Source organism: Mirounga angustirostris, unplaced genomic scaffold, assembly GCF_029215605.1.
Source record: "Mirounga angustirostris isolate CCGP_5_RB_7025 unplaced genomic scaffold, mMirAng1.0.hap1 SCAF_1, whole genome shotgun sequence".
NCBI classification, from domain to species: Eukaryota; Metazoa; Chordata; class Mammalia; order Carnivora; family Phocidae; genus Mirounga; species Mirounga angustirostris.
The window spans coordinates 33,350,601-33,369,848 of NW_026991709.1; the positions used below are offsets into that span (position 1 = coordinate 33,350,601).

At 35.1% G+C, this 19,248-nt stretch overlaps 1 long non-coding RNA gene across 1 annotated transcript in view; it reads right to left on the reverse strand.

The window, feature by feature from the left end:
- Positions 1-4,068: 4,068 nt before the first annotated feature.
- LOC135362773 (uncharacterized) overlaps positions 4,069-19,248 on the reverse strand; it is a 408,544-nt gene continuing 393,364 nt past the window's right edge. The window contains exon 3 of the long non-coding RNA XR_010407958.1: positions 4,069-4,191. This is a non-coding gene — a long non-coding RNA (uncharacterized LOC135362773). The remainder of the gene's footprint in view (positions 4,192-19,248) is intronic.

Sequence of the window (19,248 nt, forward strand, 5' to 3'; positions counted from 1 at the left end):
AATATAATTAAACTTCCCTATTTTGATATCTTTTTATTCATTACCCTGAGTAATATGAAGTTAGGATATGTAAGGAAATTAGTAGACATCCCTTTTCCCATTCCTTTTACCACAAACTGTATGCATTCTCTACTAGAAGTATGCAAACACATCTCTTAGAACCCAGAAATCCCCCTAATAGGTTTAGACCTAAGACATATGTGCATATATACACCAAGAGACATATACAAGGAAACTCAGATCAGCTTCATTCTTTTTTTAATTAATTAATTAATTTATTTATTTATTTTGATTGAGAGAAAGAGAGAGAGAGCAGGGGTAACGGCAGAGGCAGAGAATCTTAAGCAGACCCTATGCTGAGTGTGGAGCCCTACATGGGGCTCGATCTCACATCCCTGAGATCATGACCTGAGACAAAACCAAGAGTCTGATGCCTAACCAAATGAGCCACCCAGGCACCCTTCAGCTTCATTTTTATTAAACCAAATCTGGAAACTACCTAATTGCCCATTAAGAACAGAATAAACAAATAAAGCCTAGAATATTAATACAACTGAATACTACATAATAATTAAAATAAATGAACTCATCTGCATGCAACATGATGAGAGATTGCCTTAAAAGCTCATTTCCTTCCCCCTTTGGGTAGCTTAGCAGAGTTGGTTTAGCTGGACTAAATCGAGAGAAAGTAAGGTTGATTTCAACATTACTGACATTGGAGACTGTTTCCTGCAATGGCCCCTTGGTATGCAGACCTTGCCCCTCCATATGTACAGTACATAGTGGTGATCCTGGGTCTGAGGACCCCGCTATATATTTTATGCAACTTAGAGAAGCTTGGTGTTCCCTACTGCATTTTAGTCTAACCTATAAAAATAAAAAGTGGTGTGAGTACTTTTCTCATTCGTTTTTACAGTGTGTTGGCTGCATGCCCAACCTGATGGCCGACCTCGGGCCCGATCTGCTCATAAGGTGGCCACAGTGCACAAAGAACATATATGTCCAGCCTGCACTGCCAAAAAAGAGCTCACAAGACTGCATGTGTTCTACCACTTCTCTAACTGTAAGCTTTCCCAGATTAAATCCTATGTTATATCTGCACTGCACATGACAAGGATTTTGTAGCTATGATTCACTTGCTTCATCTAACAACTTGGATAAATCTCACATACATAATGTTGAGCACCCCCCCCAAAAAAAGTCACTCATAAAAATAAACAATTTGGGTGATTAGTTTATTAGTGCCCAAATAAGTAAAGCTAAAATAGAGCATTTGGCATTAGGATAGTGGTCCCTTTAGGAGGAGAGGGGGTAGTGATTGATAATGAGCATCAAAGACTTCTGGAGAGCTAATAATGCCCTATTTCCGGATCTGTGGAGGTTACATGTGGAGTTGATGGGTGATGATCATTCAAGGTGCACTTATGTTCTGTGCATTTTACCTTCTGATCAAATGATGCTGTTTAAAGTTGCTACATTAAACAATAGTGTTAAGTATATTTAGCATAGTAAACATGTTACAGAGACAGTTTGCATCCACTAAATATTCCCTGCTCTCTACTTCTCCCAGCCTGCCTTGCAGTTAATTTTGAGACTTATGAACAGAAAATACGGTGAGCAGAAGTAGCAGGTGTCACTTCTGGGCGGAGGCTCTTAGGAGCTAGTGTCTTCCTCCATCTTTCTACTGTGTTGCCATGGTGTCCTTGGAGGCCACATGTTCCAGATGGTGTCACTACCAGATGGAAGGAGGCTTCCCCACTCCCATCAATCTTTATGTGTGTGAGAAATGAACCTGTGTCGCATTTTACAGCTTAAACTTTCTTGAATTATGCTATTACCAATGTCAACATTATGAACAAAAAACAGATCAATAAAATTTGGTGGTAAAAAGGAAGAGGGGAAAATTATACATACTCCTGTTTCTTGCTGCTCAGGATAATGAATAAACTATATTAAAGATAGAAATCTCTTGGGGCACCTGGGTGGTGCACTGGGTTAAGTGTCCGACTCTTGGTTTCAGGTGGTGATCTCAGGGTCGAGGGATCGAGCCCCACGTTGGACTCTGTGCTCAGGGCGGAGTCTGCTTAAAAGAGTTCCTCTCTCTCTTTCTGCCCCTCCCCTTCCCCAGCCTCTAAAATAAATAAATAAATCTTTTTTTTTTTTTTTAAATAAAACTCTTGCACACTTAAATTTCAAAAGCTGTCATTGGACCAAAATTATATCTTTAAATTATCACAAGAAACACCCACAAAAAAGCAAACCTAGTTTGTTGTGCATACATAGAATGTATCCGGAAGATATATAAGAAAATATTATTTGGTTGTTTCCAGAGACAAGAACAAGTGAATGTATTATATGTACAAGCCATAAATGAGAATTAAACTTACAAAATGTTAAAGCTGATCACAATAAAAATAAAGCATTCTCCGTAGATGTGCATTGTCCATTTAAGAAATCATTTGCAACTGCTGTTAGGGTACTTCATTAAATGTGTCTATTTATCCTTCTTAAAATGGTCTTGAAAATATTAGTGAAATACAGGTATAAACGGTATCTGATTCATCTTAAAAGGATATATAGCTGATCTCAGCAAGTGATAATTAGATATGCCAAACACTCAAGTTTCAGTAGTAAAAACATTATGTAAAAATTAAACTAAGATCTTCTCATTTCTTCTTCATAGCTCTTTGTGTTTCAACAATTATGCTTGAAGGTAAAAGCCTAAAGGTCCACGGGGTTTAAAACACAAGTGGGAATTACATCTTTTTGGACCACTCTGACTTTCTCCAGGTAAAAATCAGTGAAACTCCTGGTTCTGGAAGTAGAAATGGGTAAATGAAATATAAAGAGAGAATTTTATAAATAACTTCATGATTTTGACTCTTTGTCAATAAAGATATAAGCTAGCCATTGAATATGTATTTTTCTCTGTTAGAGTATGGCCTACCAATTCAACACAGTATTCTCAAATTTACTCCTACCAGGAACACACATGCAGGGGTTCTGTCTACCATGAAAACCACCTTAACAGGTCAAAAATTTGCTCTTCCGTGTGCCAGATTCTTAGAGTGAACACTTAGGAATATTTATCATTCATAGTTTTTTTGGATAGCTCCTCATGGGGTAATAATAACTCCACAAATCATAGGATTAAGGAGTACTTTTAATAATGTGTCTTCAAAATGCACAGTTTAGTAGGTGAAGCATGCATCATAGTTCTAACACTGTGAAAGTTGGAGAACATATTATCCTCTTCAAGACTCTGTGACTTTACATAGACTTTCAGCTCTAGCAAAAGTTAAATCTAAGTCACATTATGATCAGATGATTTAGTTTAAACTCAGAGGAAAGCCACTTCACCTCCTTCATCATTCTGGCTGCCCTTTTCTGACCCTTCTCAACCCCATTACACCTGTCTGATGATATGGTGTTCTTTCATAGCTTGATTGAGGGGTTTATTGATTACACTCACTGCTCTCCACTATTTATAAATAGGTCTGAAAGTGAGAAGGTTTAAATTTGGTAATGAAATAAAGGCTTTTTCATGACAGCCACAAGATTTCTTTGATGGTTTATCTGATGAGTTGTCAAAGGACACTCACACCCAGGAAAACTCAGCATCTGAGCAAAAAAAAGAAAAAAAAACAAAAAACAAAAACAACAACACAGCACAGCCAGGAAACTCCAGAGGTATATCTCTAGTAATTGTATAATCCTTACTGGGGAACTGAAAGCCTTTTGACTGATAGAATATTTTCATTTCTACCATACACAAGCAAATATATGAGAGAAAGAGCTTGTAAGAATATAGTGGGACACAAACTTTTTCATGTATATGTATATATATATATATATATATATTTTTTTTTTTTTTCTTTTTCACTAAAATCTGAGCTCAGGACACAAGGTTGTGTACTGATGGTTTACTTCGGAAGTGATCCAAAGGAACACGAGTGACGGACATAGGCAAGTAAAAAGGGTGTGGAGGAAGGCAAGACAGGAGGGGATGTGTCACCCATTTTGCAGCTGTTGCTGGTGACTGGTGGACAGTCTGAGAACACCTGTAAGATGTCAGAACGGTTGACCTAGGAGGCAAAAATGGAAAGCACTTACCCCTTGGCTTCATTCCGTTGATTGAAGTGGCCCCTTGAACTTAAACCCCAGGGGGTTTGGGTTGTACATAGAAGAGTGCTAAAAAAAAAAAAAAAAAAAAAAAAAAGAAGAGTGCTGAGCTGATCTCCTCAGGGCCCCAGACCACAGAGTCATAGGAACCTCAGAGCAGGAACAAAGACGTACTTTGCATTGAGAGCCGCCTTGGTGCTGATCTGGTCTGAGCCTGCGTGGCCCAGCTTTGCTGCAACAGTGGCTGGTACAAGAGCTGGGCCAAGAGGCTTTTGTAAACCCTCCCGTATGTGTCTGATAGTTTTTTGTAAACCCTCCCGTATGTGTCTGATAGTTTTCTACTATAAATACAGACTTTAGTGTTTATCAGTGTTTGATCCTGATTATCTGAAGAATCCCTCTTCATACTTGATGATGTGTAGATGACCTGAAAAGAAAAAGATTTTTATGCATACACATTTATTAAATGTCTGTAATAATTTGACATTTTACACTGAGAAAAGTATCAGTAAGTAAATATTTCCTTGAATATCTGGGGGAGCTAAGTGGTAGTCTTGGCCTTGGACCTAGTTTTCAACAGATAAATCCTGGTAAAGTATTTCGTAAAGGTTGGATAATATGGCATTCTAGCAGCTATTAATAGTAACTGATGACCATCAAACTGCATAGATTGGAATTTTCCATTATCATCCTAAGTAAATATCTGAAGACTCATTAAAAGTACTGCTCTTTAAAGAGGATGACATATTAAACTAAAACCATCCGAATGACTCAGCTCAATAGAGTGCAGCACATAAATTATATAATTTTATAACCTGCCTCAATAAAATGGGATAATGTAGTCTTAAACTGTGATTAGAGAAAGAATATCAGTGTATCTGTTACTGTTAATCTCCCATACCTCCTTTTTTTTTTTCCTCTCAAACTCTGTCCTGCATCTTCTTGGAACACCCAATAGATGTAATGCTAACTTCAGGGTATTTGTTGAGAGAATTAATTAATTAACATATAAATATAAAAGTTAACATATTAGGAATGTTATCCTAATGGACTTCATAGCCTACTAACTCCAAGGAAACATTGCATAATCCCATGTTTTCCAAACTTTAGCTTTCATACGGATCACCTGTAGACCTTGTTAAGATGCATCTTGAATTAACATTTTTTAAGACTGCATACTCTCTGCTTTTCTCTTAAATTGACATTTGACATTTTCAGCCCAATATCCCTATAAGCCACTTATTACCATGCTACACTAAGTCATCCATTTTCCTTAGAGTCGTTATATATAACAAATCAAAATACCATTTTTATATAGTCTCTGGAATCTCAGAGTCTGAATGAGAGTTACATTTACAGCTTTAGTCTCTTGCCCTGACATTTAAAGTCCAGAGCTTTGACAGATCTTTTCATTCCTACATTTCCCAAATTGTGTGGTCCCTCCTGACCCCATTACAAAACTTACAATCTTTTGTGTTTCAAAAATCGCAGAAGAATATCATAATACTAATTCTTTGCAGTGATAATTAGATCTGACTCCACTTTCCTGAATTGGTATATTTACAGTTTAATATTCTTATTCACTGTTTCTTAAAAGAGTGAAATTCTTAAAAATAGTTTCTTAAAAATAGATTATATCTAACAGGAAGGACCAAAAATTATCAATATGCCTGCTTATGCTAATATACATTGTGCCTTTTGTTTTCTTTCATTTACACACCCTGGCAGTTTGGTGAGGCCCTGACTCAAATGAATGATTATAATAATGTATTTATTAATGATTGCACAAGTACTCTATGATCAGTCTTAATTATGAATCAAATCAATAATCTGATAACAATGAAATTATGGCAATTTTATATTATGAGTTTTAGTAAATAAAATTATCTAACTATATAGGTTCACTGGAAAAAATCAGTGCCCTAAAATTCTAAAAATACAATGTTCCTCCAGATTAAAAAAATATAGTAATTAATTTTCTAATTCGAAATTGTCTTGTGTGGCAAGTTTTACTTTGACTTTCATTTTTTCAACTATCAAAAAAAAAAAAAAAACCCACAAACAAGTAAAAAGAAAAAGGCAAACCCACAAAGAGAAAAGTACATCTTCCATATACTGTGAGAACTGTCAGTATGAAAAAACTATTTTCAAGCAAAATTGTCCATTTTCAGTATAGATGGTTTTGGAAGAAAATTAGCTATCATATTAAAATAGTAATGAGCTCACAGTCTTTTTTAGAATTAAACGTCTAATTTAATAACAAGTGGGCCTTCCAAAGAATGTTCTAGATATATGGTAGTGATGAGATATAAATTTTCCTGTTAAGACTGCTGCACCATTAAAAGGAAAATTGCATCTTTTTTGTCTTTCAGTTACTTCAGATCGAATTGTTGGCTCAGTGTCTATGATCATCCTGGTGGTGGCTGCATGCCAGATTAGCAATATTGTGAACCTGAGTCTATCAGCTCGAGGTAGTATTGCTGGCCTGAGCCTCTACAGCACTTAATTTAATTAGATGAAGCTTCCATTGTCGAAACTGCTGAACACAGTATTTTTGACTGAGCCAAGGAAGAATCTAATTTATTAGACCTTTGAAACTGTGCTGTAGAAGTGTTATTGTGGTGTCTCACAGCAACTGCAATGTTTTGAATATAAATTCTGAATCCCAAGGAAAGCAGTATTTCAGGGATCTATCCTGTCTTTATTGCTGACGCGCTAGGCATTTTTCTTTGGAGCTATGCAACCTATTATGATCTTGGTTATTGTTGGCTTGCAAGTTAGAATACAGTTTCCCATTATTATTCCACAAAGAAATTTGGTGCTGTGATGGGAGTAGTGAGCCAGGATTAAGGAGACCTACATTTTATTTCATCTTTGTTTTTTACTGGGTGATATTGAACTTGCCATTTCATTCTAGCAGCCTCATACACAAGAAAGAGGACAGTAATTTCTCTAGAAACAAGAACTGTTAGAAAGCTTCTAAGATAAATTCTAAAAGGAGCTTTGGGATATATAGGGAAAATGAAATTAATTTTTATCGATCAACTGCTGCATGCTTGCTATCAAATGGCAAATGACCAAACAAAGCAAAAAATAACAACAACAACAAAAAACAACCCTCAGTACTTTTCCCAAAAGAGATTCTACCCAAAGAGAAGGACCAAAAATGATCAATATGCCTGCTAAGAATATACTTATTTTGTAATTAATTTGGAAATTAATTTGTAGATTATATTCAACTTTGGCAAAAGAAGGAACATTTAAATTTTAGGCCAAACATAAAGAAGAAAGCAACAGCAGATATATTTTATAATCTTCCTAGGAAGAAACACAGTTTTTACGCTTTCTTTAAAAGTAATTGAAAGTATTTGCCTCTGGAAATCAATTTTCCTTGCACAAGACAGTAGACATACATGTTGAAGTTATAGGGATTGGGTAAGAATATTCACTGACATCACACAGCAATTGCATTTATATTTACTGAAAAAATATTTATCGACTGCATCATCTGATTTAAGCAGTGTCCTGGATCTTGAGGATGGCGCAGAAAATAAGACAGACATGGTCTCTATTCTAAATTGCTAATGGGATTTACAATCTAACGGAGATACTGACACACCAAAAAAAAAAAAAAAAAAAAAAAATCAAGTATTACATTACAAAGAATACTATGGTGCAGTGAAGGATATAATAGAAGGATCTAGCCTTGGCTGATGAGTTCAAAGTAGGCTTCCCTGAGGAAATTATCTTTAAGCTGTTATGTGATAAGTGGATAGAAGTTAGCCAGGTAAGTTTTGAGATGACTAAGTTATTATGCCTTTTTGCTCTTATTGAAACATATATGACTTTCTGTTTTTCTAGCTGGATTAGCTCTGTTCTTCATCAAGGGAATATGGCATAAATATAAAGAAAAATAAAGTTTATCCAAGGCTAAATGTCTAGTGAGATTCAAATATTTTAGATTGCCTTAAGGAAAAAAAAAGAAATAAAGGTAAAAATCTTCAATGCACATTCATACTTCTTGCATAGATCTTTATTATAGAATGCAAATAGTTAAGACATTTAAGTGCTTTAGAAAATAAAACAATGTAATTTGCCATGGAGAATATTTCTGACTCTAAGAGTAGAACTTTTGTTTATTACTGCTATTTTAATTATCTTTATGTTATTTAAATAAAAATCCTGTATAACATTTTGTTCTTCTGGAGATAATTAAAGATCTTTGTTTTTAGCACTTTGGAATTCTTAAGTGGCTTTAGGATGAGAAAATGGTCCCCACTAGGGCTAGCAAGAGAGTGCATAGCAAAGATCACTGAGGTCCATTAACAACAGTGTTTTCAAATTTCAGTGAGCATCTGAATCACCTTATGAACTTGCCAGTATGTCCACGATCACTCAGTAATACCGGGATGGCACCTGACAATCTATATTTAGAATAAACTCCTAGGTGAAAATGTGTTTTCTTCCCTTCAAACCATACTTTGAGTAACAGTTTTAGACTTTGTTAAATATTTTAGACTTTGGTTTAGAACAATGGGAAGGCATCAAGGCATTGTAAGCAGGATAGTGACATGATGTGATTTTTATTTTTAAAAAATCATTCTATGAAAGGACCTGAAGGGACCTTAACTGCATATTGCTAAGTAAAAGAAGCCTGTCTGGGAAGGCTACATACTTCTTGATTCCAACTTTATGATATTTTGGAAAAGATAAGACTAAGAGAGTAAAAAGACCAATGGTTGCCAGGAGTCCAGGGGGAGATTGGAAGAATAAATAAGTGGGATGGGAGATTTTTAGGGCAGTGAAACTATCCTGTATGATAATGTAATGGTGTAATCATGTCATTACACATTTGTCAAGATCAATAGAATGTACTGTGAGCACAGAGTGAACTCTAATGTAAACTATGGACTTTAATAATAATACATCAGTATAGGTTCATCAGTTGTAATATACCACACGAATGCAAAATATTAATAATGGGGGAACTGTACATGACAGCTGAGAGAAGGGTTATATGGGGACTATATTTTCTGCTCAATTTTCCTGTAAGCCAAAAACTGCTCTAAAAATATAAAGTCAAATAATTAAGAAGAAAAAGAATACTCTTGCTACAGAGTGACAAAAAGTTTTAAAATTTAAAAAATGACGCAGGGAAGAAACTAATTTTACCTTGCAATTATTTCCCAATGTCAAATCAGTACAATGCTATAATAAGGCCATTACCTGTATGCAACATCAATAACACACAAGATGTGTTCCCTTGATTTTTACATTAGTATAAAAATAAAATTACAAAACATAAGAATCAAAAGAACAGTTAAAAAGGGTTTCGCTATGCCCACAAATTTTGAACTATATTTCATTCATTTTGTACATTGTACCTTCAGTGTGTGGTTCACATTGTTTAGGTGGGAAGTGATGAGGGAGAAATAAATCAAATCATAGTATATTTAGAGGACAGAATTTAGGGACGCCTGAGTGGTACAGTCAGTTGAGCGAGCGACTCTTGGTTTCAGCCCAGGTTGTGATCTCAGGGTAGTGAGATTGAGCCCCATGTCAGGCTCCCCACTCAGCATGGAGTCTGCTTGAGACTCTCTCTTCCTCTATCTCTTCCTCTGCCCCTCCTCACCACACTCTCTCTCTTTCTCAAATCAATAAAAAAATCTTAAAAAAAATGAAGATCCATGCAACGTGATGATTCACAGGATATGAGGGCAAAGAGAACATAATGCCCAGGATCCCTCGTAATCAACTGATGCAAATGACCGAGTAGATGCTAATGTCTTTTGCTGATACAGAGGTTAGGAGAAAATAATGAGTTATTACAAAGAGAATAATAGAACTAAGGGATCATGGATAAATTACAATGGTAATGGTAGTTTAAGAGAGGGAAAAAATGGTAAGAGGTGAGGAAACATACATAAATAATAAATTAAGAAAGGAAATCAAGCTATTATTCTTGATAAAGTCAGAGTAAAATTGTGTTGAGGGTAGCTGGTATCTTGTTCTACTAAATATCATTTGAATTATTAATTTCAGAGATGGATGCACCGTGGCTGCTAGTAAGTTCCAGTGTATAAATATAGAACTTTTTATTATGAAAATGACAGAGGAAACTGTCAAAGAGCCTACCACAGACTGAAAGATCAGCATGTTAAACAAGTCAGCTGTGAGGATGATGAAATGATACTGATGCATGGAAAGTGTGACCGTAAAAACTAAGACTGAGTCAGGTACCAAGATCTTAAATAAATGAGAGGGAATATTGGGAGCAAGTCTTCTCATATCATAAGAAGGGAGCAAGTCCTGTACTCAAGTTTTATGAGTCTTAAAACAGTAGTATTCTTTTCAGTTCAATGGTTAGGAACAAAGATCCTGATATGTATAGGATGAGAGAATAAAGAAGCCCTCCAAAAGAAGATTTTAAGCATATAGAGGAGGTTGCTGACCATAGAATAGGAGTTCCAAGGGTTTGGAATGAAAAGAGAAAAGGATTTTGGAGAAGAGGAAGAACAAAGAGGTTAAGTGTATGATAGGAAGTGAAAGACACATCTACTTTGGACAGATACAGGAAAGAAATTTCTACTTTTGACAGGTACAAAAAAAAAAAAAAAAAACAGGGTGGAAAGGCATAGCAAACGTCAACCCCACTAATTCCAGGAGGATGTAGATTCTTCTACTTTGTAAGAGAATCCCTATAGTTGTAGTGTGGGCCTGATGTTTCTTTTACGTCCTTGGGTCCTGGAAGCTACAATTAATGCAGCGGTGATCTGTGATAAGAAGCAAACAATCATCATGTGATCCTTCATGTTGCGGAGACAAGGAGAAGGAGGGGAGGGCACAGGAAGACAGATTCCCAATAGCATCATGTCAATAATCTGCAATGGGACAGCCAATTTTGATGTAGTAAACACCATGCCTGCACTCCAAATGTTCTTAAATTGATGGACTGGGACAGACCAGTACTTTTTTAAGGACTACTCCTATCTTCTAAATTCATTACAAGAATATAAAAATACGACTTGGCTGACTGGAGTTTTCAGTTATTCTTATTTTAATTTAATCTGCATTTAATAGATTTTTGAGCTGCAGAAATAATCCACTATAAAAAAAAATCTGGTTTTTGTTACCTATATTATCATAACATTTATTTGGAAGCTGAAATTTGGAAGATTTAAACGTAAAGAAGTACATTTCTATTTATTTTAGGTGACTCCTGAGGATTACATTAAAAGTTTCTTCTATTATGTGAAGTAGTAATTCAGAATATTATTAGAGCATCGAGAGTGTTTTTTAGCAATTCTCCTCATGCTGAGCCCTAGGTCATTTAAAATTTATGCTATGCACTCAACAGGAAAGTTATCAGGGTTCTGGGCTATGTGAAAATTGATAACATTCATTGATCAATGATGTATGAACTGAATCTACAACTTGTTTGTTTGGCTTCACCTGCACTTCACTGACATTTTGATTCATATTCTTGGTAATATATAGAAGAAGTCACATACATGCTGGAAAATAATAAAACCATTTTGATACTCTAATGGTATCCAATTTGTGCAGCAGTCTCTGACTCTTCATCTCATCCAGGGATCAAAATCAACTGAGTAGTTTTACATGGAACATGTTCATTAAAATTCTGTGAGGGTTTTTTTTAGGGGGCTTATCCTTTTAGTTACACAGCTATCACAAATCCTGTACATGTTTGAAACGAAGATATCTATTCTCTCTATTCAGGGAATTTTACCATAAATATAAAATTATGTAATACTCAATTGAATTTAAAAAATGGTCAAATGCATAAAAAATGGTTAAGATTATTGTATTAGAAAAAAATGGAAAATCCACTAGGTTTCATTTACTATGGTCTGTTTAGGTGATTATCTTTTTGTCATGCTTCTCTTGGACTCTGTGCTTCTTTTAGTAGCAGAAGGCTTCAGTGCTTTTTGGACTCATTTTGACTGTTTTATTATATATATGTCTCTCTGTCAATAGATTAATGGCTCATATCTGACCAGAGTCACTGCTAATTTTTATCTTGGCATATCAGGTTTTCATAATGAAGTTCATGCTTATTTTCACCCTATGACCTGTGTCTTTTTCCCTTTCCATCTTGTATTAAAATCTTTTGGTACCTAATTCTCTCATAGAATGAATGTACTACCCCTAAATCTTGAGCTGTGCAAACAGTGAGATTTAAAAATATGCCAACTCTATCCTGCAACGTATCCTAAAATCTCCAATGGAACTCAGAACTCTGCTGCTTGTGGCCTGGGGCTTGAAATGCACTCTGCAACAAGACTGACAAAATTTGAACCTACATATTGGACCTTGGATTATTTGCTTGATTATCTCTCTGTGTGTCTACATTTCTTCTCCTGAAACCACATGATGTTAATAAACATGCCTAACCTCTCTGGGTTGTTATGATGATTCAATGAGTTAATAGTTTTAAGTGCTTGAACAGTTTCTGGCACCATGTAAGCTCTCCACAAGTGCTTGCAAAATAATATGCTTACCTAACTATATATCCAGTTTGTTTGTTTGTTTATTCTAGTTTAGATTTCTTGTTAATGATATTTACATTCAGCCCAACACTCTTATCCTTTAAAATTTTTTCTGCAGTGTCTTATCATTGCTTTTTTTGCCCCTGTTTTCAAATTGCTAGTGGCTTGCATGAGTTACTCACTAAAGATTTTTCATGCATAAAATATCTCTCATATAGTTGTTTCAAGGACAAAATAGATAATATATGGTAAATGCATACCAGAATGCTGAGCATTTAGTAATGCTCAGTAATTCTTATCTCGACACCCAATCTGCTTTGCTTATTTGAATGGTAAGTCTCAGCTAGTCCTGCTGCAGACCAAGACTTGTTTACAACATTTAAGTAATCATGATTTAGAGCCAATAAACTTTGGGGCAGTAAGATCTATTTGTACCTTCAACACTTCTGACACCAAATATGTGGGTTTTCCACACCAAGAAATTCTCCAGTTCTCTCCATACATCAACTGGTTGTCCTACAAGTCCTACACTAACTACCTAGGACCAGTGCAGACCCAGCCCTGTTAAGGGCTTTAGTCCTGCAAGACCATCCCAAGTCCCAGACCTCTCATTCTTCTGGCCCATTGACTATAAATCAGGGGTTCCCTCAAGGTTTGATAATTTGCTAGAATGACTCACAGAATTCAGGGAAAACACTTTACTTACTACTACTAGTTTGTTATAAAAGATATTATAAAGTATAAGAATAAACTGCCAGATTAAGAGGTACATAGGGAGAGGTCCAGAAGGATGCCGAGACAGCAACTTCTATCCCAATGGAGTGTACTATGCTCCTGACATGGGGATATATTCTCTTGGAAGCTGCTTGACTTCCATTGTTTAGGGTATCTATGGAGCTTCCATTAAGTAGGAATGATCGATTATTAACTCAGGCTCTAGCCCTCCCCCTTCCTTGGCGATCAGAAGGTGGGGAAGAAAGTTAGAACCCTCTAATCCTGTGGTTGGTTCTTCTGGCAACCAGCCCCTATCCCAAAGCTACTAAGAAGCCCATCAAGAGTTGTTTCATTAGCATAAATGCAGGTAAGGTTGAAAGGGGCTTATTATGAATAAACTCCTCTACTCCCAACACTCAGGAAATTACAAGGATTTAAGCCAGGATCCAGGGACATAATAAAGATCAAATATATGACTTTTTTTTTTTAAGATTTTATTTATTTATTTGACAGAGAGAGACAGCGAGAGAGGGAACACAAGCAGGGGGAGAGGGAGAAGCAGGCTTCCCGCTGAGCAGGGAGCTCAACTGGGGGCTTGATACCAGGCCCCTGGGATCATGACCTGAGCCGAAGGCAGACGCTTAACAACTGAGCCACCCAGGTGCCCCTCAAATATATATTTCTAATTATATCACAATATCACAGGCAGTTTGAATGGCTATCATCTCTTAAATGTGTTAAACATTATTTTCGGTTTTGGTTATCTTAGGGATTAGTTATCTACCAGTTAGGTCTCAGTAAATTTGACCATTTGCTATACTGATTGTAAAATAAAGTGGATTGGGAGTGGAAAACACAAGATGATTGAAAAAATAGCATAATTGAAACCATGAACACAGTGAATTCAAAAAATAACTGCAGTGATAGTAGGTGGTAACATTTTACTGAACTAATCAAGGATAGGTGGTTATTGTCCTATAGAAAAAAAGAAACAAATAAATAAATATTTATAATTTTGCCAGAAACAAGAGATGCATTTGAAGGAAGCTGTATTGATCTAAAGGGAAACCTCTATGGACAAAACACTCAATAAAATGCATTTCTCACCCCTCACTGGAATATGCCTTTTTTTCTTTAAGTCTCCTCAAGTAGTAAGGTAATTTTCCCATGACCTCTGTATGTACAATATATGTACAAATAAATATATATATATGCAATAAAATATTCGATTTTTAATACTTATTTGAATTTGCATCAGACATCATAACTTGGTTTTAGGGTATTTCAGAAAATGCAACAATATTTGAGAAAGATGTACTGCAATTGTTTTTTTCTATATTCTGATTATGGATTATGTATTACCTGCCACATACTCAGAATAAGGTCTAGGAGAGAATTCACTGATATGCTGTTAATTTGATGGCTATAAGTCATGCAAGTATCTTAGTGGTAGTTGAGAAAATTGCAGCGTATTGTGCAAGGGACATTTCAGTAAAAAAAAAAAAAAAAAAAGCCCTATGCTGATAATTTCTCACAAACTTAGTATGAAATTATTTAAAAATTAGTTTTGGGAATTGTTAGATATAACACATTTTGTGATTGTATACTTATTACCATCAATAGCAAATAAGTGGCAATAAGAACTCATCACTTATGAAATATACCATCATATAAAATGATTCATATAAAAGCTTATGAACCTATACACAGAATTTTTGCTTATAATGCATTAACTTATTTTCATGGGTTATACATTTACTAATTTACACTGAATGCATTTATTTACTCATTTAGCAAACACTTGTTGAACAACTTGTCATGTGCCTGGAATTGCTTCTGTTTTCTAGATGATAAGCTACTTGTCTTGCAGGGGCTAAGCATATTGTCTTATGTAAAGAAATATTTACTGCTTACAAAATAACTAAGATAGGAGATGCAAAATTACAAGATGAGAATTATGGTGTGTATTGTCCCATATAACCTAATTCTTAAGGCAATCAAAATTAAAATAGGATAAATAAAGTTTTTTTTAAACAATTATATTAATTATGTATGTTGATGCTCAGAAAATAGTAGTCACTATGTCATAAGCATTAGGAAGAAGTATGGTTTTCATAATAATAATAGTAAATTAATATATATGAGAAATGTGTGTCATATCTTACAGATGTTAACTACACAGATCCTGAAGAAATTTCTTTATTTTTTTACCTTAGTATATGAAAATATGAGATGCCTGGGTGGTTCAGCCAGTTAAGCATCCAACTTTTGATTTCAGCTCAGGTCATGATCGCAGGGTCGTGGGATTGAGCTCAGCCTTGGGCTCTGTGCTGGGCATGGAGCCTGCTTAAAATTTTCTCTTTTCCTCTCCCTCTGCCCCTCCCACCCTGCTCACTTGCATGCGTGTGCATGTTCTCTCTCTCTCTCTAGAAAAAAAAAAATCAGCAAAACTTATCCCTATCTAAGGGAGTTTATGGGATTAAAAACTCCCAATTACTAGTCATCCTAATCAATGCAATCTTTCTTATTAATTTAAATTAATTTGTAATATACCATTAACATTATAGTGGGTTCATACAACAATAAACCTGAAATGATTAAAAGTATAAGAACTTGTTATTCCTTCATATTGCAAGTATATACTTAGCACTTTCTATAATACAGAATTTTGCCAGACAGCTAGATGTCTGATATAAAAAAATGACCCAAGACTCCAATATTAAATAAGACCATCTGAGGAAATAATTTGTGGCCATCAAAAAGAATCAATTTCTCACCTTCAACTCTAAGCCAAGGCAATTTGTTATTATCCAAAAATTCATCCTCTCGATATTTAATGTATTTTTTATTGTTAAGAAATCTCCCATACCCCCTTATTTCCCTTACTCATACTCTTCCCAATATCCCTTTACAACAACTCTTAGGTCTCATACTAATTTCGGATGATTTGTTGAGTGAATTAGCTAATTAATATATGACTATAAAAGTGAATATGTTAAGCATGTAACCCTAATGGACTTAACCCTCCACTAAATCAAAGAACTATCGTATATCCTGTGCATCCCAAACTTTAACTTTATAACAATCACCTCTATAACTTGTTAAAATCAGTAATTTGCCTCCCTAAATCTGGGATGGAGCCTGAGATTTGGTGTTTCTAACTCACATTTAGTTGTTGTCAGTGCCAGTGGAGAATGTCAATGTAACATCCATCTGTACACTATCCCCAAAGCCCCATGAATCTTGAGGTCTTTTTGGGTCCCTGGACCCAATTCCAATGAGTGGAGGTGGGGGTGGGGCTTTACCACGCCAACGGGCGATTCTCAGGACCTTATGGGTGTCCTACGATTCAACTCAATTCTGACACTACCCAGAAATAGCATCATATTCCACAGGTTAAAGGTTCAATCCTGTAAAACTGCTCCCCACCCACACTTTAGATGCCAGTCACAAGTCCAGGTTATCACCTTTGCTTCTGACCACCTGGCTCCAGCTTGGAAGTTTCTATGAACTTCTCCTTGGACTTCAGGTTATAGTGGAAAGTTCATATTATTACCTGTACTTCCGACTGACTATCTGTAAAATAGAAGTTCCAAGGAACCCCTCCTCAGGTTTGACTAATTTGCTAGAATGGCTAACAACTGATAAACATTTGACTTTCTAGATTACTGGTTTATTATAAAAGAATATAACTCAGGAACAAGCACACAGAAGAGATGCATGGGGTAAGATGTGGAGCTTCCATGCCCTCTTGAGGCACACCACTTTCCCTGACTGTTCACCAACCTTTTTGGGTTTTTATGGAGGCTTCGTTACATAGGCATGATTAACTCATTGACTGTTGTTGCTGGTGTCAACCCTCAGTACCTCTACACTCCCCAGATAGAGGTTGGGGGAACTAACAGTTCCAACCCTCTAACCACAATGTTGATTCCAAGAGCAACTATCCCCCACCCTTAGGTAGTTTCCCCAAAATCACAGCATTAACATAACAAAAAGCACCTCTATAGCTCTCATCACTTAGTAAATCAAGGGTTTTAGGAGCTCTCTGCCAGAAACAAAGATAGATAGATAGATAGATAGATAGATAGATAGATAGATAGATAGATAGATATAGCTATAAATCTATATATATAAAATGATATATCCTAAACATATTATCTTATCTAGACACATATATATTTACTTAGATCTAATTTACACCTAAGTAAGATAATGTCTAATAATCTTTAAACTAAGATAATCTATGTATTGTAAATGTAAATGTCATAGTTTAATAACCATTTCCTTTTAAAATTTATTTTAAAAATTAACTAAAGGGGATAGAAAAAGTATACTAACTTTAACATGTGCAAAATAAAGCAGATTCTACAAAACAAGTATAACTTTTTTACTAACTGAATTTATGATATGATTACCATCTTAAATCACTTGTACTTTTATTTTAGCTTGAAGTTATGTAGGACATTCTCTGTGAGCACATACTCATCATTTGCTAAACTTGTTATAGATAATCATATTTGCTTCACTTTATCTACGCAGAATAATCACATTATAATCCTTTCAAGGGCTTATCACCTTGAATCCATTCTGTAACTATGTTTGGATATTCATCATGAGGTGGAATAGCAATATTTTTCTCTAAGATTAGGAATGGATCAAGTAATATTATGTTAAAAAACATAAAATTGTATATACTCTTCCATAAATGCAGCATACTCATATTTATTTATTATTTATTTATGGTTTGGGACTTTTAAGAACAGAATTAGTAAAAACTTATTTCCCTTTTTTTTAATTTTAACTTTTTTCTTTTTTTAAGAGAGAGAGAGTGAAGTAGGGAGGGGGAGAGGGAGAGAGAGAGAGAATCTTAAGCAGACTCCATGCCTAGCACAGAAACCAATCTGGGGCTCGATCTCATGACCCTGAGTTCATGACCTGTGCCAAAATCAAGAGTCCGATGCTTAATCAACTAAGCCACCCCGGCGCCCATTATTTTCCTTTTTTAACTGACATCATAGAATTTTAAAAAGATATTTTGAAGTTAGAGATACACGATTTTAAATTTATTCCTTTTTAGCTGAGTCTCATTTACCTCACCTGTGTTTATACTTTCTTTATAAAATGCAAACTATAAAATCTACTTTGTGTGTGTAATTGTAAATTAATGAATTCAGTGCTAGCAAAGTACTTAATACATTGTATGGTGATAGCAAAGAGTGGAAAAAAGTGCCCTAATGAACATTTTATTGGAAAATTTCAAGGAAAAATCCTCTTTATATTTATTTTTACACCAACTTTTTCAATATAATTTTTAAATTGTTATCTTATTCTATACACTTGAAAGATTGTGATGTCCAAATGTTGATTAATCTGACAAATTCAGGTTAACATGCTAATGAACAAAAATGGCAAAGCTTGTACTGATCTCAGGTAGCACATTTGCATTATAACTAGTATATTCAAAATATTATCTTATGAGCATTATAGGAAAACCTAGGCAAGTTTATAAGGAATAAAATCAAAATAATAATCTTTCAACTCCCTACATAGTTGCCTGCACTTCATAAAGAGCTACTATCTACTGCCTTCTTTTTAATAAGATCATTTCACAACAGATATTTAAACTTCACACTTCACCCAGAAAAGCATTAGATAACCTATCTCTGTATTAATGCAAAATACAAAGTACAAAAAGTAATAGGATTGGGCCTTCTTAGGGGAAGAGTGTGGTGCAAACCTAATACCTTCCCAGTTCTCAACCATGAGGTGTAGAGCTTTCCTTTTCATGGGTTGATTCATTATTGAAAGTCTTAGTTATCCACTCTACATATTTCCAGATTATGTCACTCAGAATACATTAATTATCATAAAGAGTAGACACTGTGAAATTTTATCTCTA